The 6,439-nt window shown below is 37.1% G+C and overlaps 1 long non-coding RNA gene across 1 annotated transcript; it reads left to right on the forward strand.

The window, feature by feature from the left end:
- Positions 1–2,500: 2,500 nt before the first annotated feature.
- On the forward strand, positions 2,501–3,232 carry LOC102202315 (uncharacterized). The gene is made up of 3 exons (XR_311924.1): positions 2,501–2,571; positions 2,719–2,782; positions 3,192–3,232. It is a non-coding gene; the product is annotated as an uncharacterized LOC102202315 (long non-coding RNA).
- Positions 3,233–6,439: the final 3,207 nt, after the last annotated feature.

The raw sequence follows: 6,439 nt of genomic DNA on the forward strand, positions 1-6,439 counted from the left end.
TATCTATCTATCTATCTATCTATCTATCTATCTATCTATCTATCTATCTATCTATCTATCTATCTATCTATCTATCTATCTATCTATCACAGTCAGCACAAGATGTTTTAATATTGAGCCTCAACTGGAAGTGGAATCTGTCAACTTACTAAAATCATGTACTCCTGCTTCCCGTTACTAGTTGTGTACACCTTGTTTTATATCAAACAAAGTAATAACTATTTATATGAGAAGAAGAAGAAAGAAAGAATAAAGAAAAATCTCTTTGTAGTAATAAAAATGCCTTCAGAAGTCTTATATAAGTGGCGCGTTCACCTCATATTTACACATCTCTATATGGAAATCAAATTTTGTGATATTTTTCGCCCCAGTAATGAATTATACTTAAAAAAAATAAAAAAATCTTATTTTCAGGGGATTGTTTCCGTACAGCTTAGCATTTCAGATGTTCTTTTTTCTTAAATTTATAAATTTCAGCACTATATCTATAAACCTGTCTATAAATCTACACAATAAACAAGCCACAAACAAATACATGATTAGATGACGCTTGTGCAGAAATGTGTAATATTCAGCTGGCTTCAAGACTGGGAACGATCACAGTGTATTTTCTCCCTCACTGCTCCGGTCGCGCCATCATCTTCAAACATCCACGGGGAGTGACTTGTTATTTGCTCTGAGCTGTCGGCACGGTTTGGCTTTTTGATTAGAGAAAGACAGAAAGAAGAAGCGAGGGAGACAGAGGAAGAGAGCCGAGATAGTGAAGAGAGAGACAGCCTTGAGGCACATGTCAAGCAATGTCACAGATAATCACACATTGTCTTAAAATAGCTTTGAAAATGACAGTGTTAGGGCTGGGCTGGGGAGGGTGCAGGAAGGGTTTAGGGGTGTGTGAGAGATGCACCAGAGCACATGTACCCTAATTAAAGACCAGATAAAGTTAATTTCTGACATCTCCCAAGGGGAGACGCTTTTATCAAGGGCAACAACAAAATATGTTATCTGTAAAAGTAAGATGGGAGTTGGAGCGGGGCTAACGTGACTATCTAACACACTGCACTTTTATCTGACACACGTCTGCTTTGTTCTCTCAAAAAGAGGAAAATATGAGGGTCACTGCAATGACAGAAAGAGAATGACTAATTTTCTCAACCAGTCAGGTGAAGATGGTGAAGGGGCCTTCTATCATCGTCCACCTAGTAAAACCATTCGATTTCACTCCAACTAACTTCCACATTACTGCTTCCACTAAATTGTCCCGGTTGCAGTCTGAGGGACTGGAACGTGATTGTTACACGTTCGTTAAAAATGTCTACTTTATCCACACAAAACCCTCCTATTTACTGCACGTTGCAGTGCAGTCACACAGGTCAAGTCGGTAGGAAATCTATGTTTTAAAAAAATTTCATTTTATTCAAAATTAACAACAAAAAAAAAAGAAAAGAAAAGAAATGCTCAGTGTCTGGCACTGTTATAACAAAATGTACTGACTGGCGAAGAGTCTAGTGTTAACTCTACGTGGATCCTAAAACGGGACCATGTTGTGCCAAGATGCTTATATATACATGAGCCAAAGACTGTGTAGGTGTGCCTTCTGCCATCAAAACAGGCAAATCCCATGTATGTAAATCAGGGAAATTTGAAGAACAGGTCACTACCCTGGCTCTTTGTCATGTTCGTAGAGCCTGTAATGAATATTTTTGTTGTGTAGTGTCCTGCTAAAATAGACTACTTTTGTTGGGGGGGGCGGTGTGCTTGGTCATCAACAACGTTCAGGTAGGTGGTAAACGAGTTAAAGTAACATACACATCATTGCCAGGACACAGAGTTTCCCATCAGATAACTTGATGGTAACGAGATAATCGACCAATTTACTTATGCCTCAGTCATGCAGACCTAGAGAGAGGTCAGCGACTACCCTGCAACCTCCAGTCACTAGGGAAAAATGTGTATTCCCTGACAGCTTGGGTAGTGGTTGCTGGGTGAAATCGGTCACAAACAGGCTTGGTGAGTAAATGTTTACTCTTATTCAAACTGATTTTGTGGCTTCTCTTAGTTTAGCACCAGGTTTATAATCTTGCTAGCTAGTTAGTGTTAGCCTAGCGTTGCTGCTGCCGCTGGGCTCATGTTACTTAAAAATGAACACCACAGCCTTAAAAACCTTACATAAAAATATGTCTGTGAAATTTTCTGTTGATTGTTTGAAATAAAAAGCATTACATAGCTACATTCTCGGCTGAAAATATCTTAAAAGGTTATTTTGTCACCCAGAAAGGGTAGTCTGGGGAAAAGGAGGATCGCATTTGTCGGCCACGGTTGTCGGAGCCTGTGCGTCCATTTTTTTTTCATGCTTTGTGGCAGTTTTTGAACATCTGTGACATCTATTAATGTCAAATCTAGCCTTTATTTAACAACATAAGCAAACTCTATGTTACAATGATTGCACAGCCATTAAGGATCAAATCGGTTTCTGAAAAATGTTCTGCTTTTTTTCCCTCTGCTTGCTTCTTACTGTCTTTGAGGCTCGGGACCAGCACTCCTGCTGTTGGACAGAAAGACATCAACTCAGTGGTAAGTATTTTGGTTTTCCAATATATTAGCAACTGTCAGTGACATTTATATTAATCAGGCTGAACTTTAATCATACTTTAGATCAGCCTGTTTTACTTATTGTTGTTGTTGTTTCTTTACTGATCTTTTCCTGTCTTCTGTTATCAGACTTGAGATATGACTGCACTATGCTGTTGCTGGTGACTCCAGTTAATTCTACAAGACATGCTGTGTAAGTAAACAAACAACAACAGTTTGGTCTGCATTTCTTGAAAGATCATATCCCCCAAACTTAGTTTAGAGGGTCTACACTGTATAAAGTGAAGTCTGCAAGTTTTCTAACAGCAAAATTTGTTTTGTGGCCAAATCATTTTGCACATCATTAGAATGAAAGTTATTGGCCATGTTTGCATAGCCCTTTTTATGTTTGCATAAAATGATGCTTTCATGACATTATTGTGTGTTGGGTGGTGGTCACGGCTATCCAGACTGACAATTGGGACATTGAATGTCACCTCTCCGGTGGGGAGGGAGCCTGAGATTGTCCAAATTGGAGTCTGTTTTATACCAAATGCAGAAAAAAAATGTTTTAAGAAAGCAATTAAGTTCATGTTCCAAAAAATATGATTGTTTGCTTGCAGGACACCAGGAGAGATGAGTCCTCCGTCACAGATGGTGTGGTGAGTGAAGATGGTCGCCTGCAGGTTCAAGTTCATTGCATCTCCAACCCACATCCACTGGCACTGTACTTAAGGGAAGTTAAAGACTTTCTTCTGCACCTACATTTGGATCACCTGGATCCATGACAGTCATTCAGGCAGTAATGCCTGGACTGGAAACAAGCCATCCTTAAAATATTACAACATTCCAGCTCATGTGTTGGAATGCAAAAATAATGTGTTGTTTAAATTAGAGACTGCACTTGTGACAGAACAACAAGTATTTCATTTTGATTATATAAGTAATGTAAGTACAAAACAAAGTTGTGGTAGGCCTAAACTTATTTTCAGAATAATTACATCTGAGACTTTGTTTCATTGTAAGATTATAACAGTGATGGCAATATAATTGTTTGTTGTTCAGCAGAACAGTGTCCAGTATGTTAGCTGTTATACTTTGTTGTGTTTGAAAATAAAAGTTGGGCTGATTTTAACATCATTACAAAAAGTGTTGTTAATAATTTTTTATCATATTCAGGTTACCACAAATTGTTTTTTTCATTCAGTTGAACTTGAAATGTTTGTCAGTAGGTAAACAATTAGTATTGTACAGTCAGGAATATCAAGTTATTCTTAATACTGTAGACTTGCACTGTATAAGTTGTCCTAAAAGTCATCTTAAGTAAGCTTTACTTAGTTTTTTAGAGGCAACGAGTTTCCTTAATTCTTTTGAGTTCTGGGAACTAACAAGGCTGTACAGTGTACTCAAAATGAGTAAGTTGCCCTAACTTGGTCATCTTACGTAACCTTGATCCAATTTTTTGAGTTCTGGGAACAAATGAGCTCGTACAGAGCACTCAAAATAAATAAGTTGTCCTAATTTAGTCATTTTTAGCTAAGCTTTACTCAATTTTTTTGAGGCAACGAGTTTCCTCAATTTTTTTGAGTTCTGGGAACTAATTAGATTTTACAGTGTAGTTTGAAATGGTTATACAAAAGGCTAAAAGGTAAATGGCTGCAAATAACTTTGTTTGCAAAACTTGTGCATAGGATTTTAAAAATATGATTCAACGAACATGTTTGTGGTTGTTACAGTAAAAAATTTAACTTTTTCTACTCAGATTTTATGTTTTTTGTCTGATTTTAGATCAATTGTGTTAATACAGTATCAAAATGAAAACATAACTGTAAATTCAGACACGTGAGGTTGTGCTGAAAAGGATGATACCAAACAAGGCAAAGTAAATAGTTTTTAAAGGTGAAATGTAGAGGAAACATCAAAAGTAGTTAAAAACGGCCAATTATACCCTGGACCCCAGAGGGCTAAACATTTTTTTTAAAGTATCGCAATAGTTACTTTTCAAGTAATTAATTACTTTTACAATCTTGTAACTCAGTTACTAACTCAGTTACTTTTTTGAAGAAGTAACTAGTAACTATAATTAATTACTTTTTCAAACTAACTTGCCCAACACTGATTATAAAGCAATAGACCTTTCAGCCCAATTCTCTTTTTTCTGCATAATCCATCATATAAAATTGAATCAAATGAAAAGGTTTCTTTAAAAAATTTTTTATTAGTTTTAATCTTTTAACTTTATGCTCATTGCATTAAGCAGAAATGCAATTATATGCAACAGTCTCTGACTGGAAAAATTTGTTTTAACATTTAAACCTATTTCCTGCATATTCCAGCGTATAAAATAAAATATTTTTTTGTCTTTACACCCACTCTTTCAAATAGATACAAGTAAAACACAGCAAAAATAAATAAAATCAAAGATTCAGCAGCATTAAGTCCTGTTGCTCTTAAACCTATTTTTACCCATTTAGCAGGAGTGGGACTGGTGGAGGTTTTCCCGGTGCTGCAGCGGTCATGTCAGTGGGGAGGATCCAGGGGTTTCTCTGTGAATTTCACATTCCCGTGGAAGATGCTTAGTGCTTGCTCAGATCTGAAGTCAAATTTTTCGCTGCAGAAAGAAGTTTTCTTCCCACCCAGAGTGTACAGCAGATGCTAATGTTTTTGTCACTTTTTACAGAATCAAACTCCAAGTAATGTCAGTACTTCCATGCTTTAAACGCTGCACGGTCATACTCTATCCCACATTCCATCCATTGTTGATCTATACACGTCTGTTGGATTACAGTAAAGCATTTTTTTTAACACCTCACGTGCCCACAGAGATGCTACCACGAGTGATAGCAGACAAGTTGATGTCTTCCACACAAAATTGAAAACAAACACAAGGAGGTTTTCAGGGCAGCAACACAGATGTTTGCAGCCAATTAAATCTAAGCAACCTCCCACAAATAGTCACTAACCTCTCAGGGAATATATTTATCCTTTGACCGGTGGTTATCAGGAGGTCAGTTACAGGTCTATAGGCCTGTGTGATCGGGGCTTTGCAGTGGATTTCACAGCAACTTCAAGCAACCACTCGCAACTTTTAAGGAAGTACAGATTTGTCTCTATGTAACCGGTTGTCACCAGATGTTCCCCAGCCTGTGCAGCTGGTACATTAACCTGCCAGTGGTTGTAGCTGATCAGTGCATCTTGGACCAGCAGACTACAGCTACAAAACTTCTGAGCATACCACAATTAGCATGTCTATGTGGATTTTATTTGTTTTTGTGTTAGTTTCTTATTTGTAAGAAAAGTAATGTGTGAACTACAATTCAAAATAATGCTTGGGATGTAACACTTTTACTTATCACATGCAGGCTGCAATGTATTTTTGAAAAAATGGTCACCCTGTTTTAGAGTGGAAACATTTTTTGGATCAACTGTTAAAAAACAAAAAATGACCATCTAGAGAGAAATAAGATGGGGTAAATATATATATGTTGGAATAAACAAACAGCCCAGACTTCTGTGCCTCTAAACACCACTTTTATTTATTTAATTTTAGAACGATTCACCCATCTACTCTATAGCCGGCAGAAGCTGGTAGTTAAACTAAAAATAATGTTTATTCCTGCAGACGTTTAATGGTCCGTCAAATGGGATAACAAGGACGGCTGATTTGTGGGCCTTTCTCTGCAATTACCCAGCCTCCCCACTTCCTCCCTGTTTAAATTAAACAAGCCATTGATTTTATGCTGAATATTATTGTGCCATATTTCTGAAGAGCTCCTTTGATAGTGATATAGAGTGATTGGACTCAGACAGAGGCAAAGAAAGACGCATATAAGGACTCAAGCAAACCAATATAGAGGAAAGCATATAAAAC

Source organism: Pundamilia nyererei, unplaced genomic scaffold, assembly GCF_000239375.1.
Source record: "Pundamilia nyererei isolate P.nyererei 1_Seehausen unplaced genomic scaffold, PunNye1.0 scaffold00098, whole genome shotgun sequence".
NCBI lineage: Eukaryota > Metazoa > Chordata > Actinopteri > Cichliformes > Cichlidae > Pundamilia > Pundamilia nyererei.